Raw genomic sequence first — 17,975 nt, 5'->3', positions numbered from 1 at the left:
TGATATGAATATTCATTTGCCAGGCAATTGTAATCTTGTAGGCAACCAAAAGTATCATGGGAGGAAGCCAAGGGTTTTCCATGCCCTTATGGCGTTAACCTCCGAACATGGACTTGCTGATGTTTGGCACTGGCATAAAAAAACCGAGGATGGTTTTACATATTACTCTGCTCCCCATAACAAAATGGTGCAGCTAGATTATCTCTTTATGTCAGATCAACTGGTAGGGAAGGCTTCGGTTAAGGTTTCTCCAAGAATATTATCAGACCACAATGCGGTGATTATGGAGTATCCTTGGACTAGGGCCCCAAGACCATGGACTTTTGAAAAAAAACTTCTCTTGGATCAGTCCTATCGGGACCATATGATCAAATGGATAGGAGAATTTTTCAGTTTTAATCGGGAAACGGCATCGGATGGGATAGTATGGGATATGTTCAAAGCTACGGTCCGGGGAGAGACCAAGAGCTTTACGGCTTATCGCTGGAGGACCATTCAGGATCAGATTAAGGGTTGTCTAGAGCAGTTACGGGTTGCAGAGATGGCGTTGACACAGAATATTAAGGAAGGTCTTAATTGCGACCAAAGTCAACAGACGGTGGCCAAGGTTAAATCTAAGCTACTGGAATTCTTTGGGAAGGACCTGGCTGCAAAATATACTCAATATCGTGCGACGATGTTTGAATTTGGCGAAAACTGTGGCAGAGTTCTTGCCAAACGGCTCAAGCAGAGAAGTATGGCAAACAGAATCATTAGTGTTCTGGATCAGCAAGGCCAGTTGGGGGTCACTCAGGAGGGGGTTTTGGATGTTTTTGCAAAGTTTTATTCTCAGTTATACAAGGAAGAGAAGATCATAGCTTCTGTCGATTCTATGACCGAAGGTTTTCTGCAGGGCATGGATACCTCCAGAATTGCAACAGATCAGAATGAAGTCCTCTCGGCCCCAATTGTTTGGGAAGAGGTTGAATTGGCTATTAAATCGTTGGCTAACGGGAAGGCCGCTGGTCCGGATGCTATTCCGTTCGAATTTTATAGGACCTTCACTCAGGGAACCGAATGATTTCAATGACTGCCAGCTACAATGGGCCTCTCTGGGGCATATGCTTGCTAAAAGAAACATTGCTCAGAAGTGGGGGTCGTCTCGGGCTCCAGAGGTGGGCGATTGGGAGAAAGACCTAGACTGGTCAATGTTCAGAGAAAAAACTGTGTGTGTAGCCCGTGGCTGCCCTAAGAAGTGGACATGTGTGTGGGGCATGTGGAATTCATATCGTGGGGGTATATGTCAGCCACCTTTCTCCCCCATGGAGGAGGACTCCCCCTCGCCCTAGACGTTCCATATGACTTATATTTTTGCACTACTTGATGTACCCTGTCGTCAATTTGTGATTCTCTTATTTCTCCTCTGTAATGTGATTGATATGCTGGTGCTGATTAATAAAAAGTTTTTTTTTTAAAAAGATTGTGAGTCAGCCAAACCCTGTTTCTGTATTTCAAAGAGTTAACCTCTGAGATTTTATGAGGAGTAATCCATATACTTAATTTCTATAACATTGAAAAAATACATATTTTATTTAGATAACCCGAACGCAGGTCATTACAAATAAATTCAATGCTGCTAATGGTACTGACCACAGATCATTTACACATATCTTTACAGGGCAGGTCACAGGTGATTCCAGAAATCATTATTTCAGGATATCCATATGATATATGATAACAGTTCTGTGTTCGCAAATTAGATTTGAAATTATGTCCTACAGTAGGGCCATCTAAAAGAAAAATCATCAATATTATAGAAAGAGCTGAATTTGTCTAAAGGCAGAGATGCTGAGAATATATATTTTCTAAAAGGTGCTTTTGACACTTACCAAGAGAGTATACAGGGTGCTTATCAGGACACGATCTGCATGTGCACATGCATCGCCATGGTGAGCTTTATTCATAATTTCAGTTAATCTGAGAACATCTGAAGTCATAAGGTGAATGGAAAAAGGAAAAGCCTTAACCGTCATATACTGTCAGTATGCTAGTTGAACATATATAGGAAACTAATGTGCCTTAAACGTCTAGCTTTAGATGTTTTTAAAAAGTTTAAAAAACTTAAACCCATTGGTATATACGAATACAGGATGCTAAATTTGAGCAAAGAAAACAATTGAGGATGAAATATCATAATTCATGTACTGAGGGTCAAACCCATGACCTACTGATATATAAACATAAACTCTGTTACTTTACTTCCAAGTGGTACTTCGCTGTGCTGGAGACTAGGTTGAAAACAGTGCCGTTTAGACCCATAGTACATCTTCAATTTTCTCATAATGTTACCAAAAATATCATCTCTAGCCATAGAGTAGAAATACATTTTTAGTACTAAACATATTCAACCAGCCACCAACTGCATTTTAATACAGATTTGACCGATTTATAGTATCACCTGATATTAGTGTTGAAACTTCAAAACCACGGATTGCGGTCTCAAAATTTTGACCATATTGCTAAATTACCCACACAGGAAAAAACAATAACTACAAGAAAAAGCACTTTAGCTTAATATGCTACATGGAAAATCTTTAGTAAATTCTAATTATTATGAGGGATGATAAGTAACAGCAAAAATGCTCTCTTTTATTCATTCAGAGAATGTAGTAACACTTAATAGGTTGTAGGTCTGTATAGCTCGAAATATAAATCTCCAAGATTGTAAAAGGGTATATTGCTCATTCTCTATATGTTGTACTTTATTTACTGCTTGCAATTTCTCATTCCACCATATCTCCTTTTCTTTGAAGCACTTCTCCCTATCTCCTCAATGTCTGTTGCTTTAACATTCCATCTTTCCTTTGGCATCCTTATTGAATATCCAATATGGTATTTTAGATATACACATTGGATGACATAAACATGATAGGTTATTTTGCAATTTAATAAATCCTCAGTTTTGGATATCATAGTATTTGTATAATGACTAAAGCTATGTGTACCATCCAGAGTTTATTTGCAACAGATGCAAGAATTGCATCTGTAGCAACATTTAGGTGCATTAGGTAATCATGTGCTCACAGAGCCTATTTTAGAATAGCTAGCTATAACATTGTCAGGTTTTAGTACTTTCCAGTGCCTTTTCAGAATCTCGTACATGATCTTATTTTCCACACTGACCTGAGAAATTAATCTAATCCTGTTTCTCTGAGGGGTTTGGGGTTTGATCTTACTTTTCAAATGTTCCTCTCTGGAGATGTTTTTACTTGTTTTAAAAGCCTGAGTTATAATGTGCTTGGAAATCCTCTGCTTTTGATTCAAACTATTTCCAAACATTCATCATCATTTTTTTATGAACTATTATCAGTAATATTCTATAAGGAATATTGTTCCTATGGTTAGAGGGATGGTCTGAATAGTACCAAAAACATTGCACACTCCCTTCCAATGTGTAGATTTCCAAATTAAGAAAATGTATGCATTTGTTATTATTTTCTAATAAAAGTTGAACACTGTACAAGCTTTTATTAAGATCCTTATGGCACTCTAACAGCCCACTCTCTGTGCCGTTCCATCTCAGCAGAAGTTTATCTGTGAACTTTGTCCATATGTCTCTATCCCATTAACAGGAATTATTGATGGTATCATCCCTATCATACCAACCCATAAAAAGGTTGGCATAAGAGGGAGCAAGCCATGCCCCCCCACCCATGTCAGTGCCTCACATCCGTTAGTATTAATCATCTTGCTATAAGAGATAGTTATTTTCTAACATAAGGTTGCACATGCTCAGGATTATTTGAAAATAATGTAAATAACTTGCAGATTTGGTGGAAAAGAGCTTTTCCATTGTCCTTAACCCCAAAATTATGATCAATGATTGTACCAAGTCTTTTGACATCCTAAGTAACTAAAATAAAATTGTCTTCCGATGCTATATCATAAGATGTTTTGAATCTTTAGGATCTTTTTTTTTTTTTGAGTTTTATATAGCGTGAACTAGACCCGAGGCATCAGGTGTCAGAGCGCTTTACATGAGCACCAGTTTCGTTACAGATGAACACATTCATTTTTGTTAGGCATGGGCAGATTAAGTGATTTGCCCAGAATCATAGGATGTTGAGCGTTGTTGCCGATACTCGAACCCGGTTCCCAGGGTCTGAGTTCGACCACTCTAGCCGTAAGGCTACATCCTCTCCCCATCTTTAATATATGATGGAAGTTTCATGACCATCGGGCCCAAAAGATGTCTATACAATCTATAAGTATCTGCGTTAATGAACCAATTTCAGATATAATTGATGACATGGAGGATTGTTTCTCTTTGGTGTTTGTTTATGGGCTTGGTTCACACAAGCAATATGTGCTGGAAAATGGTGAACCAGACCTGAATAAGTGGAACTCTAGCACTGAGAAGCTAGAGTTGGCAGTGATCATCTAATGAATGGAATAATTGTTTAGCCTTTCAATCACATTAATTTTAATGCGTCTAAAACCAAGGGACTTCTAAGGATAAATCCAGTGACAGACAATCTCTAACAATATGTCTATTAAGTCAGGACTCCAGCTGCGTCCAAATCATGTGCCACAAACGAAGGAGGTGAAGCCAAATAAGATCTTCCTATTGGCTAATGCCAACTTTCTATGGGAGATTTAGGTGGAGCAGTCGAAGGGAAGTGCCAGAAATATTCTTAGAAACACGTTTTGAGAAACCTTAAGGTAGGTGGGCCCACACTCCAGTTCCATACGTAACTGTTGAAAGTCATTTGGCCAGATATATTTGGGCCATTTCTTTTAAAGGTTTTATTCCAGGTTTGGCAGAAAACCTAAATACTGCAGTAATCGCTTTATCAAATTGGTGTTTCCTAGTCATTATTAACGGCTCCCATGTTGCGTAAGATCGGAAAAGGGACCAACCTCAGATAAATGTATGTCATTAATAATAAAGGGACGGTGTTTGCTCTGAGTATGGCCACTGATCATGATAAAGGATTTTCTGAGGTTGACTCCGAGACCTAGTTAACAAAGGCATTCAGCAACAGCACCATAAGTACTACATCATTGGTGGATAGGAGGTCCGTCACTGTACTGTATTCTCTCTGGGGTATGCCCTTACACCAATCCAATTAGACTCACTCTAAATTATTAACATATATAGTGAAGAGGAAAGGGAAAAACACACAACTTTGCCTAACCCCTCCTTGGGGATACCAAAAGCCTCAGAACATTGCCTGTTGATCCCATATCTGACCCTTGCAGTGGAACCTGACTATATCTGACTATGAATGTTTATAATTGATAGATCAACCCCCACACCCTTCATCAGGCGCCAAAGTTTTGTGTAATTTACACAATCAAAGGTGCTTGTCAAGTCAATGAAGGGCATATAAAGGACACTCTTTTTAGCCACAGTATATTTATTCATAAATAGACTTAAATTCATACACTGTTCAACTATGCCCATACCCTTATGGAATCCATATTGAATGTCTGATAGCACTGCATGTTCCTCAGCCCAGCTTCCCAGTCTGGATACTATTATCCTCCCTGTCGCCCTGATAAGGGAGTCCAGCAAAGAAAATGGACGATAGCATTTTGAGTCATCAACATTACCTTTTTAGGTCTCGCCTGCGAACGCAGCGCAAAGCGCTGCTGTCCGCCAGCGAGATCTATTGTTGCTGACTTGCCTCGGAAGTGGGACAGGAGATGGGCACGCGCAGGCTCTTGACGGATTTGATTTGCTGTACGCGCACGTGCACACACGCGATGTGCACATCTCCTGTCCCACTTCCGATAACATGCCAGCCCCATTGGAGGCTCCGCGTGGGCTATTGTGGGCGCAAAGTGTACTTTTGCAATTCTGAGCAACAATAGCCCACACGGAGCCAACCCAGCCCAGCCCTTATTTACTCACCGGGCTGCTCTTCTGGGGGGGGGGTCCTCCTCGCGGCTGCAGCACTTCTGTTGCGGGGCTTCCCTGCACTCCTGGGAGCCCCGCGCTGCTGTGGTCATCCTCGGCCGCCGCATTCTTCACCCGGGCCCCCTCTTGGAACCCGGGGCTTCTCTTCACTCCGGCCGCCACCACGGGGCTCTCCCTTCAACATGGGAGCCCCGCGTTAGCACGGCACGCCGGTTTCTGTTTTTGTCGGAGCAGGCCCCGCCCACTTCCCGGGCAAGGGCGCCTGACTTCCGGCTTGTTTTTTTTTTTTTTTAGGCTTTTAGGATTGAGCTCTGTGGACTTCTTTCAGCTTTGAATTTGATGCTGTAGCCATTCATGGTCAACAAGATGTCACCTTCTTCAGACATGTTCCAGTCACTCACTGAGCTCCTCTGTACTGCCCATTCAAAGCCTAGAGTAACTCTACGGCTGCTGGATCGGACAGGCAGTGCACACTGCCCCAAAGTATGAGACAGCCCCCAGCTGTGCCGCTGGAAGCCCCTGGGAGCATCCCCCATTTCAGAGCGGTGGAGAAAGATCCAGGTTCAAACGGATCACGTGCAGGTGTCATCGCAGATGTGTAAGCACAGCGCCTGCAATGTGACCTGGCTGATTCTCTGCGCTTTGTCAGATGTACTTATCAGGCTCTTTGCAAGGAGGGTGGTGGCAAGAATCAGCAGAAATCCGGCATCATCAACATCCACGAGTTAGGATCCCTTCTGCAAATCGTTGCGACCAGGGAGATTCAGGTGTGCAAGGGACAGCAGACTGAAGGAGGTACATGCTGACTCCAAAGCGCCGGCACTGTGATGGCCCAAAAATAAAGGGACATGTAGGGGCTCTAGCAGCAGCCACCAGGACAGCTGCCTGCCACTTCTGATGGCCATAGCTGCCATTAGGAAATGGAAGCTGTCCCTCACCAACTAGAACCTTCCAAGGCTTTGGGATTGTAATTTTGATGTGAATAGAAAGGGAGAAAAACTCCCTGGACATCCACTTTTCCTTCAAATTCACAAGGAATCTCAATGTTGACACCGTCAGCTGCAAAGATCTTTTTAACGGGTTAGTCGGTGCATTTTTGTTTTTCACAGTTGCTGAGCCTGCTGCTTTGCACACTCGCAGGCTTCACAAGGCAGAAAGGATTTCCCAAATGCTCTGGGTGAAGCCAGAGATTGCATAAACTGTGCAAGCGCATCAGTCTGAACGGGTCACTCTTAGAAACTCTGACACAGACTCTGTTAGACACCCACGGGACCCAACAAAAAACGCAATCGATACTCCAGGTCCGGTACACTAACCTACTGGCACGCCTAAGGAACACTTCCGGGTGCTGCTTTGCTAATGAGTGCAAATTCAACTTTGTTATTCACATTTATTTACATTAGTAGATAAAGTGATCTGATTTTGAGCCGATGCCAAGGCTCAAACACTGATCCCCCAGATACTGAGTCGGTATCTCTGACCACTGAGCCATATCCTCTCCCTGAGGGGGGTGGGGGAGGGGAATAGCACAATATTATATAGATTTGCTTGTTGAAGCGTTCTGCCGCGTTGGGAGTAATGAGGCGCGAGGACTAAGTCCAGATGGAAGGGACATTATTACTGCACGTTACTTTTGTATCTATCAAGGATTTCTGTATAGCGCTATGCGTCGCCTTTCTGCTGCTTCGGAGCGCTGTCATTGGTGCAACAGTGTGCTGCTGCGTGGTCTCTTATGCGAAAAAAACATGAGCCCACTGGGTTACATCCATTCAGAGGGGGACAGTCTCGTTGGTTGTTTTCAAGCTCCCAGGACGCGCTTTCACATTAATAAAGGTTGTGCCCCTTTCTTTAGATGATCCGTGTCTAAAAAAAGCATTTGCAATGCAATAGGTCTCGCATTTGAAAAAGTTCAAGCTATTGACATTGTTCATGACAATGCCTTTTTTATCTATTTTATAAAACAAACACATAAATAAATGCCATTATCATTTACAATGCCAATAACTAGTGTTGCATTATTATTAGCAATGCCAACTGCTCACACTTTTATAATGCGAGACCTATTGCATTGCAAATGCTTGTTTTTAAATTGGAACTGTAGGAAAGTGCCCCTTTTTGACATGGTCACCCCCCCTTTTTGCCTGGTATCTGATTACATTTTGAAAGAAGTGCACTGGGTTCCTGCCATCCAGGTCTCCTGTGCCAGATCTCTTTCCCTAAAACTGTACAACTGTTCCCTCAATTTGCAATACCTTTAGCACCCCCTGCAAGTCTCTAGTAAATGATACTCCTGGTACCTAAGGCAGGGAAGCGAAAGAGGGTCTCTAAGTACTGCAGCATGTATTGTGCCACCCTAAGGGACCCCTCAGCACCAACATGCAAACTGCTATTGCAGGCTGCGTGTCATGGTGCAGAGAAAAGTGAAGACACGACACGGCACACTTCCTGTGTGCCATGCCTACAGACACTGCATGCAGTATAGGTAAGTCACGCCTACAGCAGGTCTTACAGCCCTAATGCAGGGTAACTATACTACATGTGTGGACAAATCTACATGAGCAGATATGCCCCTGTGATGTCCAAGTCGATTCTTAGATATTACAAGTGACCAGGGAAGCCATTTTAAGAACATGTGCTGGACACTTGTGTTTATGAGTTTCCCAGCTACATGATGGCTTCACTGGAACCAGAGATGTTTGGTATCAAACATCTCGTATTAATAAGCCCACACTGACCCCAGTGATGAATTTACCATTACAAGCACCCAGAGGGCACCTTTAAAAAAACACTTTTTATTGGCATTTAGAAAAACAGTACATACAATAGCATATCTGGTAATGCGATTTGATATAGGCCTACAAACAGGAATGCACAATCGCGCCCTGCGTGGACTTTGGAGCGTGCGAGCCGAGGGCATGTGGGTCTCCACTTTGTCTATGAGCTGCAGTCAGGCTTCCGGGGCCTGTGCCTAGGTATACCCAGCACCCAGAGGGCACCTTTGAGGTGCCCCCTGAAAACCTAACAACTACTAGTGTACTGGCTGACTGGTGCAAACCAGCCTACCACCACAGACAGGTTTATGACTCCCTGCAGGTGAGAATCTGCGCTCTCTGAGGGCAGAAACAATGTCTGCTTTGGCCGGATGTGTGGTTTACTGTTCCAAACAGGATTGCTAAGTGATAACCATATCAAGGCAGGAGGCTCCAAACTCCTTTGCTGCCTTTGATATGCAACCCAAGGCTTCTCCAGTTAGGTGAAATGCCACCCCCCGCCCCAGGCCCATTAAGCACCATGACTGGTGAGAAAATTAGCTAGTCAGGAGATGTTTTCCCCTCTGAGCTATTTCCACCCCGAGGGTGGGCTACCTGAAGTGAACACGAATATTAGAATTCTACCATCTTAGTTTTGGTGGCATTAAGCTCTCTGGGTCAGGGTTAGTCCCAATTCCCACAGGAAGTGGTCATATAGAGGGTGTAGACACCCTAAAGGTAGGTAGCCCATTGGCTACTACCTGCCACTCCCCGTTAATGCCCCTAAATTGAGAATTTAGGTGGCACCCCTGAGACCAAGAGCTTAGATTTGACAGATCAAGTAGTAGAGGACAAAGAAGAGCCGTGGTAAAAGCGAGAACTGAAGACTGTTGTGGACTTTTGGCGCCAAAGCCTGCCTGCCTGCATCAGTCTCGACAGTCCTGACCGGCGACTCGTTCTGCAGCTGACCAGCTTCCAAGCACCTCGGGTGACTGCCAGCCTTTCGCAAATTGCCAGCAATCCCCCTTTGAGTGGAGGAGATACTCACCTGCAGTCCACAGGCACCAAAAACGAAAAGTCCAGGTTACTGAGTTGCCTTTCCCCAGCCATCCCGATGCAGCAGCCTCCAAGGAAGAGAACCCCATGCTCTTGAAGATCAGATCTGTCCCCTCACAAAGCGAGAGGACACCTGGACCAACCAGAGCCACACACAACCAATACCTGGGGTACTGGACCCCTTGCAGCAAACAGAACCTGTGAGAGTTTAATCTGGACTCCTACTGCACCGAGCAGTCGTCGAGGGATGTCAGCACCTCATAGACCCACTTTCAGAATGGCTCAGCTGTCCTGATTGTGCGCGCTCAACCGGTGAAGACTGACAGCTGTCGGCCGTAGGATGCACAGAGCCCAGCCGACCTTTCCACTCTGCACATGAGCGCCCCAGCCTGGGTACTGACTAACCGTGTGTGTCCCCTTGACCCCAGGACCCTTGTGATCCGAGCCCCCCTGTTGGGAGCTCCCGGACATGTCCCCAAATCCCCCTCTGCAGCCTGTTTATAATGTGTCCCCCCTTCTTTTCACCGGCTTAGCGTGCACAGCTACCAACCCGACCAGCACCTCTGCATCCGGGGGCCCCAGGGCAAGTAATGAGTAACTGCTGGTGGTACTTTGGAACTTCGTCCCCTATGACCCTAAGTTCCGAAGGAGACCCCCGAATTGACTGACCGTAAATAACTATATGCAACATATGCCTTTTCTTCAATAGGGAAGCATTGCTGCGTAAAGACGCGTTGAATTGAACTATTTACCTACCTGTAAAAATGTATATCTGCAAAGTGCTTACTTGATAACTAAGTTCTTGGTATCAAAAGTAATGTAAAAATACTATTTATTTTTCTAAATTGGTCTCAGATATATACTTGAGTGTGTGTCTCATTTATTGCCTCTGTGAGTATAACTAATGCTAAGTGCTTCTCCTCTGATAAGCCTAAACTGCTCGCCCACACTGCCACAAAAGAGAGCATTTAGTGTTATAATTTTTGCCTCTGTAAACTAATAAGGGTTGCCTGGACTCTTTACACAGTGTACCTCATTTTGGTCCACTATATAAGGAGACAGCTTCCTACAGGAACTATGACGGAATGTGAGCAAGTGTCCAATTTCCAAGACTTGCAAACTTTTTGCAATACATTAGTGAGAATGGGAGCATATAAATCCATATTCTCCTTAAAGAGATCAATGGGTATCCCTTCAGGACTCAGAGATTTCCTGCTCAGGCTACTAAAGATGGTTAGGGTGACTTCATCTAACATAAAGACCACAGGGCTAACGTTGACTGTAACACCTCCAGGACCCAGAGTAGATTGATCTTCTATCCCAGCGAGCCCGTTGCTGCCCAATTGCATATATACTGCCATGGTGCACTATCCAGTCCTGGGGTGAGATCGCAACCTCTACGGCAGGGAAGCCCACATCCTAAAATAGGGGTGGTTAATCAGACGCCAAAAAGTGGCTTTGTCCTGGGTCTCACTTGCCACTAATAGAGTTGCCCCGGCCTCATCCTTTATTGTTTTTCTTTGGCCTGCAACACTAACGTCATTTCCTCCTGCAGGCCTTACCTGTTACCAGTTCATACTTTCTTTAATGAGGGCCGCCTTTAATCCTCTATGTGCCTTAGAAGAATTCCTATCAAACCATCCCCTCTGTTTTGGCAGCCTTGCCAGGGACGTAATGGTTAATTCCTTTTTAATGCTCTTTTTAAAGCTCTCCTAATTTCCGAGTCGCCTTCTGGCTCATCCAAACAAGTCTCAAAATCTTTATTATTGACAAATATTAATTTAGATAAAAATCTTCTGGGTTTCACTCTATTAAATCTGATAGTAGGACTGTTTCTTCCAATCACCTCTGTGTCTTACTTATTACATTCTCACAATGCCTTCTCAATGTATTATCACAAATCATTCTCAATTTGATATCAACACTTAATCGGTTATGATATTTGATACATTTTGTCCGAGTTTTAAAATTACAATTAAAAACTGCTCAAATTAGCTGTAATCAAAATAAAATAATGTGTGCTACCTCCCTGCTTCCCTGTAAAAATCTGAGTGAAAGGAACAGGCGATTTACCAAATCTCATTTGCCGATAGAAATCTATTTTTAATAAACAGATTATTTAAAGCTTCCCCATAGGTGTTTTGGTCGAAATGAGATTTACCAGCATCATCTGAAACACAATGCCCACAGACTTCTTTAGCTGATAAAACACATAAATGGGTACTATGATCTTCACCCCACAAAATATAGGGCTCAGCCTCTCTCTTATTGCACATGACTTTCAATTCTTTTTCTAGATCATCTGTTGCAAGTATTCTTTCACAGTTAAAAAGATTATCCTAAAAATTCACAATTATGAGCTAAAAGCCCTTTGTTAGTAATACTTCTATGATTTGATAATATGGGGAAATAAGGTGCTTGCGCACCACTGTACCAGGGGAAAGGGTTGAGATAACTTGGAAAGTCCACCTTTCACTCTACAATAGAAGGGCCCTTGCTTCGTTATTCTACTAGAGCAGACAGGTTACCGTGGCAGGCTCCAACCGCTCGCGCCAGGAGCAGACACCGGGAAACAGGATAAAAAGGATTAATGGCGCACTCGCGCAAAGAAAGATGAACAAGGGGATGATGACGGACTAGGCAATGGATCCTGGATTGTGATTGGCTATTTGGACTGAGGGATATGGTGTCCCTTCTTTGTTTTTTTGTTGACCACTTTCCCGAGGGTGTTTGGGAAATGTGGTCTTAGTTTACAAGTTTATAATTGGCTGCTGTGGAATAAAGCATTGAAAGTAAAGCACCTTTCACTCTGCCTGCTTTAGATGCAAGGACAGGGGTGTGAAAAGTCATGTATCCATTTATATGAATACCATTTAATGCCCAAATCTCCTGGAAACAACATACAGAAATTCCAGAGACAAAACTTAACCGGCCATTGTTGTTCAATTTACCCTTAAGTCCAGCTATATTCCTAGAAATACATGTTATTGTAGGCACTGACTGTATACCTTAGGATGAGGCAGAAAGTTATTATTAAAGACTGTCCCCCGCTACTATACCTTAGGACGAGGGACTGTTCTGCGCTACAGGTCCCTTTGAAGTCCTGAGCCTTCGAGAATCAGATTAAGAGGCATTCCCTATGGGGCCACTCGTGTATTTAAAAAGTCAGAGCTAGAAGTTACATCATCTGACCAGAAACGGATCCCTAGATCAACCGGATCCTTCTATATCCAGATATGTGCCAAATGGACACTATCTAGTCATTCTACATCACCACAATCACTTAAGGGTAAGAAAAACATTTGTGGTTTCAACAATATACTACAAAGTTGTAGGGTTGCAAGCGGCAGTAATAGGCATAAGGGTTGGCTTTGGGTGGTAAATCCCAGGCATTAAGAGGTTCAGAGAAACATGGCCTAGTTACTGGGGCGCCACCACCAGTACTTCCGGATTGCTGTACTTCCTATTGCCTGTTAACAGCCCAGTTCTTGACTCTAGGATAGGCACATTACTTGTCTTACACTTCACAGGATTGCAATTCGGTTTTACAGGCCCAATAGAGTGGAGTGTATCCCTACGACTACAACTGTCTATATTTGACCCAATTGAGAGTTTGTGGACATAATATCTTGCATTGTTACACAGCAAGTGGTCACTGTAAGTTCCAACAATTTTAGTCTATTGGCCATGGTGTCCATTAAAACCATGATCCTCTCCTCCAGTGCCTTTTTTAAAGACTGAGGGGTAGATTTACAAGCCCCTTACAACATCTTTACGACACTGTTGCATCACTTCTGTAACGCAGCGGCGTCATAAACAATGCGCCACTATGCGACATATTTATAACGTGACACATCTAGTGAGATGCGTCATGTTGTAAAGCCCTGCTCTACATTATACCTGCATCAGGTATAATGTATGCAGGGTGGGCGTTCCGACGTAGGAAAGCCTTGTAAAAGTGACGCCGCGAAATCTACAAGATTTCACGGAGTCACTTTTATGACGCCACTGCGTCAAAACCTTACGCCTGCTTGAAGCAGGCATAAGCAGTGACGCAGCATGTTAGGAATATGCATTCCTAACCATTGCTGGAGTTGTGCCTTGCTTGCAACACGACTCCAGCAATGCGCTGCCTTTAAATCAGAAGATGGGTCACGCATCTTTCCATCCTTGCGCCACGGTGCGCCACATAATAAATGCGGCGCATCCATGGTGGCGCAAGGCTATTTTTCCTTGACGCAAAATAACTGGCGCAGCACTGCTAATATGCAGAGATGCACCAGTTATTGTAAATCTGGCCCTGAATTTTGTCAATGATTATATTTTGGAAGGACAGTAAAACTCCATTCACTGGAAGGCTATCACCACACGAGGCACTAGAAACCTTTGTGGATGTCTCCATATCCAGATGTGAGGCAGTTCATGTACTTGAACACACCACCTTTTTAGGTTTTTTCATTGGTTCCTCTTACTGTCCTTTGCAAAAGCCGGCTTTTGTTTGGTAAATATGCTTAGTAGTCACTCCTTTTGGACTTTTCTGTCCGCCCCTTAGGACTGGCGCTGTTACATGTGCTATTACTCTTCAGATTATTTAGTATTCTTTGAAAGCACTCTTTTTTTTGTTGGCCTGCCTCTGCTCGTGTTGTGTTCTGTTTTGTTTACTTTGTGCACCTTCTTGATGAAACGTTTGCCCGTCTTCGGTGTTACAGCTTTACCTGTCACTTACTCTCCCCATGCCGTCCCCTCACCCCCTCATCCCTCCCACAACACTTCTTGCCCACCCCACCACCACCCCTCCGAGGTTGCTGCCTGTTTGTTTTGGCATTGCATCTCCATTTTTGAGGTTCCCTCATTTCCTCTACATCATTCGTCATTTGCATTTGTTATACAATTTTCCCGAATTGGTGCTGTGCTCAGGAGAAATATATTGTGGCTACATTATTTTTTGTTGTCGTATCATAATGTTGTGTGCAACATTTGTTTTTTTTGTATCACCATTTGTTTTTGTTTCCAATCGGCATGCTTTTCGTATTTCCCCTCCCACCAACCCCCGTCTTGATGTTGTGACCTCTCCGGTGTTATTTATTCCTTTTGTTTTGGCAGTGTTATGTAGTGTGAACTTGAGCGCCTTACAAGAGAACCAATTGCACTGCATTCATGTTTTTTTTTATTAGGCATAGGGACGTTACGTGTGTGCTTGCCGCCACTTCCTAGTTCTTTTTAGCATGGCCTGTGAAAGAGGCGGAAACTGGAAACATTTCTAAAGGCACACTGGAAACTCACAGGTTCCTCACGTCTCCATTCCAGATTAAAAGTAATCTACTGAATTTCTTCTGCATTGACCCATTAAGTTCAAGAGCAGGTCCTTGGATAGCTCTGATTCTTTCCTCTACATTTGTGATCTCCCATAGCACCGGATGAAAAAAAAACTATTGTGGTTTTCCTTGTACCCACTTAAATAGTATTTAAACTGCTAAAGTTAACTCTAAAAGAACAATAATAATAGTAATAGGGCCAAACGGGGTTTGACGGGCCCACTATTGGACCGGTCCAAGCCCAGGGGCGTCCTCTTCACATCTCACGCCGGGGGAAGCGATTTTGTTCTTTTTAGGTCTCGCCTAACATCGCAGCGCATGCGTTGCTCGCTCTGCGAGATCTATTGTCGTCGGGTTGCTTTTGGAAGTGGGGTGGAAGCTCCACCTCTACTTTTCATTGGCACGCGTCACACTTTATTTTAAACGTGCGCTTTTGATTTGCAGTGAGGTTTTTTGGTCCCCTCCCTGTCTACTTACCGGCTCGCCCAGCCGGGCTGGATATTTAGGTCGCGCACGGCATCTCTTGTGTTCGTGCCTGGCGTCTCGTCCGCCTTATTTTTCTCTGTTATTATTAATTGTTTACTGCTCGTGCCTTAGTGAGTGTTCAGAGTCGCTACATGTCATGCTAAATGTCATCCCTCTGCCCCCAGTTGGTGCTTTCATGACGACGTGGCGAGGAAGCTGGCAACTTTTGTTTTTCAACTCCATTCCCGGTGTGCACATGCCATTCTTTTTTCTGCACATGCAAACTTGTTGCTTTCTGCTTAAGATCAGCGCGGTGCCCACCTCACAGCTGCCGCGCTTCATCATTAATCATGGCAGCCGCTTCCAGAGCTGCGCAACTTTCTTTTGTTCTGCCCGGTGCCGCACTCCCTTCTTCTGGGCTTAGCGTGGCTACAGAGGACACAGGTGGAAAAAAATACCACAACATATTGAGGGCAGCGGAGTATATTCTGTGGAACGAACAAGAGCAAAGGATCACTGTTAAGCACTTCTGTTATGTTCATTGGTCTATTTTGAGCACATGTTCTGTTTGAACGGCCGCTAGTTAAGCTCCATCAGGTAAGAAGTTCATTGTGTGTTGTATACTTTCTGAGAGGTCGGGCCGATGTCTGCTACTTCTGCTGTTTTCTTAGGCACAGGGAGATGAAGTGATGTGCCCACAATCCCCTCCACCTCGTCCTTTCACATGCTCTCTTCCACTTCTCTTTCCCTTGTTTTCATCCACTTTCCACATCTTCCTCTCCACCCTTACTCTCTTCGATTTGGCTCCACATTGTGTCTCTTCTTACCCTCCACCCCATCCCTCCCCTTCACTTCCACCCTGCCCCTTCCTTTGGATGCTGCCTTGTCGCTTCCCTTGCTCTCCATCCCGTCTGACCGCTTGTTTTCTACCTGGACCACCCCTTTCTGCCCATCCCTTGGTCTCCACCTCACCCCTCCTACTGGTCTACAAGTGATCCCAACATGTGCACCTGCTCTCCACTTCACCCCTCCAGTAGTCTGCCCCCCTTCCGCTGGCCACTGGCGCCCTGTGGCCCCTATCAGGGAAGTGTGCATTTGACATTACTAGGCTCCTGTCCTTCCACGGTCAGTACCTTGCCTAGGGGACGCTCCCTGCCTGCAGGTCCCTAGCAAGCACTGTGAACACGAGTGCTCCTGGTTCAGGACCTCCTGCAGGATGTGCACATGCATGGCTCTGGAAGAGAGGGAGGGAGCTGTCCACTGCCAGAGGAGATACATCCTCGTGGCTACCTGCCTGTAAAACTCAAGGACTTAGATTCAAATCTTTGCTTCTATGTATCACCAAACTGCATGACTGAGCAAATCGCCGAATGCATCCTAATGGTGTCACCAGTGTCTGTACATAGGGAACCTGGTACCACCCTCCCGAGGCGGCCGCTCTGGCATTCCGTCATCTCCACTTTGTGTCTGTTTCTTCCCCACCCTCTTGACAAAAACGGTGGGGCATATTATCAAGACAGGCGATAACATTATCGCCGCTTTAGATGTGAAGGACATCTAACATGGGCTTCAATTGGAATTCCATAGAGCATATTATCAAGCCCATTATCGCCGTTTTAGCGGCAGCTTTCTGCCGCTAAAGCGGCGATAATTTTATCGCCTGTCTTGATAATATGCCCCGGTGTTTTTATTATTCACGAACCATCTCTCATTTCGAGGGATGCGATTGTTTGCAGTCAGTCTTTAATTAGAGGAGTAACCTCCCCAGCTCTACAAATGCGACCTGTCCAGCTGCTGCTGCAGACAGTTTGGGGTGTTATCAGTAAGATAACATTTTTGCCTCACATCAAACAACTGACTTAAACACGGAAGCTGGGATTAATCCGGGGGTTTTGGTTCCACTTTCTGCCTCCTAATCCATCCGCTTTATTTGCTTGCTTTCCGTTTGGATATTTTCAAACCTGCTCGTTGTAAACATCAAACAGCTCAGGCACATCCACAACCACTCTACTGCAGAAAAAAACATACGTCAAAAACATTGCCATTTACATTATCAATAGGTCTAACTATAAAAAAAAGCGACACCTATTGCATTGCAAACGCTTCTTAGAGCTGCGCCAGAGCTCTCGCCTCCCCCAGCAACCTGGACTGTGGGCCCTGCAGTCCTCGGCCCCCTCCTGACATCAGCAGTAAGATGTATTATTTTTGAGAATGTCCTGTCGTCACACACCTTCAGATAATTTAGAATTGTAAATTGTTATTACCAGACTATTTTTGGGCAGTTTTGTTTTTAAAGAGTATATTCAGAGTTTCGATCGCCACAGTATCTAATACTTCTGTATATCGATTACATGAGAAAAGTCTCTGAGTCTGTACCGGCCATGTAGGTTAGAGCACAGGAGGATAACTGGAACAAAAGTTTTTCTTTTACCCATATTAATCAATGACATTTAAGTTTGGACAACTCACTTTACCAGTGTTTTTACA

The sequence above is a fragment of the Triturus cristatus genome, chromosome 3_2 (assembly GCF_964204655.1).
Source record: "Triturus cristatus chromosome 3_2, aTriCri1.1, whole genome shotgun sequence".
Taxonomy (NCBI): Eukaryota; Metazoa; Chordata; class Amphibia; order Caudata; family Salamandridae; genus Triturus; species Triturus cristatus.
This window is presented reverse-complemented; position numbering follows the sequence as displayed.